Below are 6,848 nucleotides of genomic sequence, written 5' to 3'. Positions count from 1 at the left end.
CCACCTGCCCCGCCCCCGCCCCCCAGTCCAGCCAACCGGGGCTACACTTATTAAAAAAGTTGAAAACCCCTAGCCTAAACAATATGCACTGTTAATCTGAACTGACCCATTTCTGTTGTTTGTTCAAGCAAAGCCCTCAAAATCTGAAGGCAACTGTTGGTAACAAACTTCCTGCTCGCCTCATCTCTGTGACAACAAAATTGCTCTGCTCTGGCACTTGGAACAAAACTGCTAACAGCTTCCCAACAGCAGTGTAACTAAGATGGGGTGACTGGGCAGCAGCTTTGGGCACCCACTTCTGGGGGAGGGGGAGCACAAAAATAGCCATGACAGCTGCTGGCCAGCCCACAGACCTGGTCTGTTAGGCCCCTGTTTCCAAAGCCTAGTGCATACTCTAGTCTCAGTCACAAAAGTACAATAGAGAGCACATTTTGTGTTTCAAATAATGCAGTTCTACTGTTCTAATGTTGCTGAAATGTGTCACTGTGCAGCTGAGAATCTGAATGTGATAGAAAAAACAGCTTTGTTTCTGATGTCCAAATCATTCCAAATGAATGATAATTTGCTTATCTCTAGCAGGTGATATGTCACTGTGAACTGTGGATGGGGAAGTTAAGCTGGTAAAGCTTTAGTTAGAATCAATGTAGTAGAGTGGTCTGCAAAGGTTGTAGTAGGGTGAAGGATTAGACTTAACCCTTCACCATCTATCTTTATTTTACTCAAGTACTTGACTAGATACCACAGACAATGCCAATAATTTTTTATCTGCTTTGTGTAGCTGAAGAGCATTTCCCATGCAGCATGGAATGGAAATGAAATGTTCACCCATAACAGTCTGCTTTTCCATTTGATGACTCTTAAGCACTTTTTTTATAGTACTTCCCATTTATAACCAGATGGGCTGCAGCATTCACATTTACACCGTTCCACTCTCACACTCAAAGCCAGGTTATTGTGGTAAAGTTATCTAGATTTTACCACTGGTTCCTAAGAAAGTTATGATGTTGCTGATCATCCATGAGTCTCCACTTTTATCACTGACCAGCTTTATTAGAATTAAGCAGAAATGTGATAAAGAAAGCTACTCTGTATCTTATTTCTCTCTTTCTGCATAAAGATCCACCTTCTTTAATAGGTTGCAATAAACCAAATTATTTAAATATGTCCTAAGAAATAAGTAAATACCTATGTGTTTTGCTGTATCAGGGATGTCATTTCTACAGGATTTGGTGCTAATGAACTAAACAGAAACAGTTTATACTAAAATGTACTGACCGAAATTAAGTTACAGTAAATATCAATGTGGTGCCTATCTTTAAGAAAGGGCAGAAAGTAGATCCCTGGAATTACAGGCCAATCAGCTTGACCTCAATCTCTGGTAAGATTCTCGAGAAAATTATCAAGGAGACCCTTCTGGATAAGCTGGCTGAGGGCAGCACCCTAAGAGATTTGGGTTTGTCGTGAGTAGGTCTTGCCTGACCAATCTCATCACTTTCTATGACCAGGTGATGTATGACCTGGACAAGGGAGAAGAGATTGACATCATATATCTGGACTTTAAAAAAGCCTTTGGTCTGGTGTTTCCTGACCTCCTCATGGAAAAATTGGTCAACTGCAGCTTCGGCTACACCACAGTTCAATGCCTGGGAAATTGGCTCCGAGGTTGGCTCCAGAGAGTAGTGGTTGATGGCAGGAAATCATGAAGGTGTTCCATGACCAGTGGCATCCCCCAAGGCTCTGTCCTTGGACTGGTTCTCTTTAACATCTTTATCAACGATGTGGACATTAGTGTCAGAAGCGCACTGGCTAAGTTCGCTGATGACACTAAACTTTGGGGCATATCATCCATACCTGAGGAGAGGCTAGTGATCCAGGCTGACTTGGATAAACGTAATAAATGGGCAGACACAAACCTGATGATGTTCAATACCGGTAAATGTAAGGTATTCCACCTCAGGGAAAAAAACCTGCAGCATGCTTATGGGTTCGGCAGTGCCACACTTGTTAGCACCACTGCTGAAAGAGACTTGGGGGTCATGATTGACTACAAGATGACCATGAGCCACCAATGCAATGTTGCAGCTGGTAAAGCAAACAAAACCCTGGCTGGCATCTATAGATGCTTCTCAAGTAAATCTCAGGGTGTCATCCTCCCCCTGTACTCGGCCTCAGTGAGGCCTCAGCTGGAGTACTGCATCCAATTCTGGGCTCCACAATTCAAGAAGGACATTGAGAAGCTTGAAAGAGTCCAGAGGAGAGCCACACGCTTGTTCAGAGAGTGGGAGAATAGGCCATATGAAAAGAGACTGAGATCCAGTCTGGAAAAGCACAGGCTCAGGGGGGACCTGGTGGCTGCTTATAAGTACATAAGGGGTATATATCAGGACCTGGGAGAACATCTGTTCACCAGAGCGTCCCAAGGAACAACAAGGAACAACGGTCATAAACTCCTCCAAGACCATGTTAGGCTGGACATACAAAAAAAATTCTTTACTGTCCAAGCCCCCCAAGACCTGAAATAGACTCCCTCCAAGAGTGGTGCAAGCACATACTCTGAACTCATTCAAGAAACGTTTGGATGCTTATCTTGCTGGGATCCTTTGACCCTAGCTGACTTCCTGCCCCTGGGGCAGAGGGCTGGACTTGATGATCTTCAAGGTTCCTTCCAGCCCTAATGTGTATGAAATATATGAAAATCTATTCAGTCTGCTTATATGTCCCAAAATGAGAGTCCTTACTCAGTTTAAGCACCCAGTGATGCAATAACTGGAGTAAATCTATTTTTTTTAGCAAACAATCAGCAAATCAGAACTACAGTGATTCACTGAAGGGCCAGGTCAACTTCCACAGACTTCAGTGGGAATTTGGTTCAAGCATGACTAACACCCCCCAAAGCATATCGCCATGGAATGCTGCACAGAGGTATGCTGAACCCACTCTGTGGATATGTCTACATGTGCAAAAGATCCAGGAGTAGTTTATGTTCCCAGCCAAGTGTCTACACATGCAGGGAAGCGGGTGCAGATTTGTAGTTACCGATTACTCATGGGCTTTCCTTTACAAACTTAACCTTCATACGTTCCCATGGGGTAATTTCCAACCCCAGATGCATATGTTGTGCAATATCTTAAAGTTAATTCATTCTAAAAAATGTTCTTTTTAGGACATTGTCACTGGCACTGCAGTACACAATATCCCCAATGAACAGCCAGCTTACATGAATGGTTTGCTCTCTGTTGATGAAAAACTGCCCAGGATAACATGTTATCACAGGTGTAGCAGGGCACTAAGGTGCCTGCTACTTGAAAAGCAGAAGTATTGGCTCAAGTGCTGGTTGCTAGGGGCAACCAGGAGGAGCTAAGGGCCCACACCTAGTGAGTCAGCTGACCGGAATGGGCAGAGCTGACTACTATAAAGCACAGACTGGAGGCCGAGAGTGCTCTGTCAGCTGGCAGCCAGAGAGAAGGAGTACTGCCTGACTAAGCAAAAGAGAAAGGCCTAAATGCAAACAGTTGCTTGTACTAATGAAGGATGGAGCACCCACGGAGGGTGACTCAAAGGAGATTAGCCAAGCGGCTGAGTTTTATATTATAATCCAGGGGCTTGTGTTGTTGTTTTGTTGTTGTGGTAACACGGGAGGACTGAGTGAAGCTATTAGGGGATAAAGGAGGCCTCATAGGGGCTCCATGGTAGTGTGGGGACCCCGGCGCCAGAGAGGGCGCAGCATTCGGGGGGTGCACTGACCCCAGCCCTGAAAAGGGGAGCAAAGAATTGGAAGCCAGGTAAGGCTCAGGCCACCTGAGCCCTGCAGGGGGTTCAAGACCCTGAGGAGATTTGGGGCCAGGCAGTAGCCCCAGAGAGGGGGCAGCGGGAGAAGCCCCAGAGAAAAAGGGGACAAGTCAGAAAGCGGCGGTGAGGCGCAGGCCGCGAGACAAGCCAAAGAGTGCCAGTGCGGTGCAGAGAGTGAAATCGACCAAACAACGTCCAGTACATCTGCGAGGCTTGGGGCGTGGTACAGGGGTGGTTGGAGCCACGCATAGCCCATAAGGCTGGAGTGCACTGAGTTACCCAAAACAGCACAGGGACCAAGATACATCAGAGCACTGTGTCCAAGGGGACAAAAGGCAGCCTCCCTTATACATAGTTGACATCAAAGACGTAACGGGCGAGATGTGAGGGTGCTTTAACACCAACTTGGCATGGTTGGGGGCACTAGGGGAGATCATGGCCATCCCTAGGACCCAGCGCTGTTACAACAGGCATGAATGTGTTTTTCCATATGGGGCAACAACTTACCCCAAGCCCATGTTAATGCATTGGGTAACTTGTTACCCCAATGCAATTTCTATATAAATGAGAGTCCTAGACCTGTTTGGCCACTTTGGGTGGATGCTTCTGAAAGGACAGCATTCGGTCACACCTCATTCATGTCCACTTCAGGTATCCATGGTAACTAATGGATGGCCATCCTCCACTCTGCTTTTGCTTTTGATGGAGAACTCACCCTAGTTTCCTATGTTCCAAAGAAGTCCAAAGTTGTGCTGTTCCTGTCAAGCATGCACCATGACCTGTCAGTGGGTAGAGAGCAAAGAAAGCTGGACATCATCCATGACTACAATAAAAACAAGGGTGGGGTGGATAACCTTGACCACTTAATCCATATGAACACCTGCAGTCGAAAAATCAACAGGTGGTCAATGATGCTATTTTTCAATATGCTGGATGTGGCTGCCATTGCCAGGCTCATCATTTGGCTAGGCCACAATGCAAACTGGAAGCAAAGATCACATTTAAGAAGAGGCCACTTTTTTTTGCAGGAGCTTGAAGAACAGTTGATTGACAGATAAAACAAAGAATGATGGATACACGTAATTTAAGTCTGTCAAGTCTGGTATGACTGTCCTAAATTACAAATTGCCACAACACACCCCAGTAGAACCTTCTGCAAGCATGAGTCAACATTGTGTTTTTTGTCCAAGGACAGATGACTGCAAAACCCAGAAACAATGCAAAGGTTGTAAGTGATTTGCTTGTGTGCACCACAGTACATCACTGCTGCTTTGTGAGGAATGCAATATTTTTTTTTAGTTTGAAACAGTGTGAACTACAGACTTAGCAAATTGTTAATTCACATTTTCAAATTCTAAAAAAAGTTTAAATTTTGTTCATAGTTCTAGTTAAATAATATTTTGGATTCAAATTATCATAAATACTCTTCCAAATTGTGGCAGGGCGCTGGTAGTGCCTGCCACTTTAACGACTGGGCCAAGGAGTGGCAAGTGCCTGATGGCAGTGGCCATTTTAAGCCCCAGATCCCTGAGCTGAGAGCAGTCCATGGTCATGATTAGCCAGCAGAAAAGAAACGCCTCTCTGCTGAACTCTGTCAGGATCACCTTCGAGGTAAGGGTGAGGCTATGGGGATGGCTTGGAGGCCTCATTGGTCTTGGGCAAGACCTAAAACTGCACCCTACCATGGCAGGAAGGCCTGGTGGGGCTGCTGGTGGTGCAGCAGTCCCCGTGTAAATGCCAGGAGTGATCACCTCCCCAGTGTAAGGCAGATCAGAGCATCTTAACCTCAGCCCCCACCTTCGGGTGAGTCATATAAGGCAGGGAAGGCCAGGTAAGCTTCTGGAAGTGCCTGAGCCTGCTGGGGTGGGTGATCCCATAGGGCCAGGCATGCTTTGCAAAGCACCTGAGCCAGGAATGGGGGACCCCCAAACCCTGTTGGGAGGCAAGCAGCTTAGACCCAACCCAAGGTACTCAACTGGTCAATACTGCAGCCAGGACCCAGAGAGGGGTCAAAAGGGCCAAGGGCCCACTGTGAGGGATTCCCACAGAGCAAAGAAACTCGGGGTCCCAACTGGCCTGAGATGGGGGTAGGGCCTAAGGGGGAGCCAAAGGTCCCAAAGTGGGGACCACAGCTAATGGGCAAAGGGAACGGCTGAGTTTAGCTGCCTGGGATGCCATCTGTGAGGTTTGGGCCACAGTGTAGGGGTGGAATGGAGCTGCAGATATCTCCTTAAACATCAGGGTTCAAAATGGGCAGACTCCTGCCTGATTAACATCCTCATATTATTACATTAAGGCATGGCAGTCAAGGAGGTGGGTGGCTGGCCTATAGACAAGAGGCGGGCTGGTGCTTGCCCCTGTCACAACAATCTGTATGTTTAATAAATAGTTTTTGGTATATTTATAGTGTTGTCACTGGTTCCATTTTGTCCATGCTGGTGGGGTAACAAGTTACCCCATGAGACTAGCAGAGGTTACAGTTTCATGAGAACGGATGAGGGTTAGAGATAATTGACCATAGATGGGAGTATGATGAAGACAACTAATTGACATTAGGTTTGTCAGTATGGTTATTTCTGTTGTCTGAGTTTTAGGTTAGTGTGGGCTCTATTCAGTATTGCTCCATACTTTAAAGCAAATACAAGTGCAAAGCAAATCCAAATAGGACTTAAAATTGGTATGTATTATTTGGTAATATTTTATACAAACTTTGCACTGGAGTAAGCAATGACACAAGATACAAAGTGAATGCAAAACTGGATGCTCTATAATAGTATTTCCTTTTTAGTTTTTGACCTGGACATCAAACTGTCAGCTTCAGAGAGCCTCTCTTACTTTACTTGGAAACTTCTTCTATTAAAAAATAAAAACACAAGTCATCTCATCAGTTTGGTTGAGAACAGTATCCTTGACAACATTTGTCAGGAAAAGCACTAGTGTTTAGAAAATAGACCCTAATGCCATACTTCTTCTCTAATGACTATGGCTAATCCTCTCAGCCTGCTTATATTCTCAGCTGTTCTTTCTGAGCTGAGGCTTGCCAATTACTTTGAAAACTC

The sequence above is a fragment of the Crocodylus porosus genome, unplaced genomic scaffold (genome assembly GCF_001723895.1).
Source record: "Crocodylus porosus isolate Cpor-Errol unplaced genomic scaffold, CroPor_comp1, whole genome shotgun sequence".
In the NCBI taxonomy this organism is placed as follows: domain Eukaryota; kingdom Metazoa; phylum Chordata; order Crocodylia; family Crocodylidae; genus Crocodylus; species Crocodylus porosus.
Note: the sequence above shows the minus strand (reverse complement) of the source record.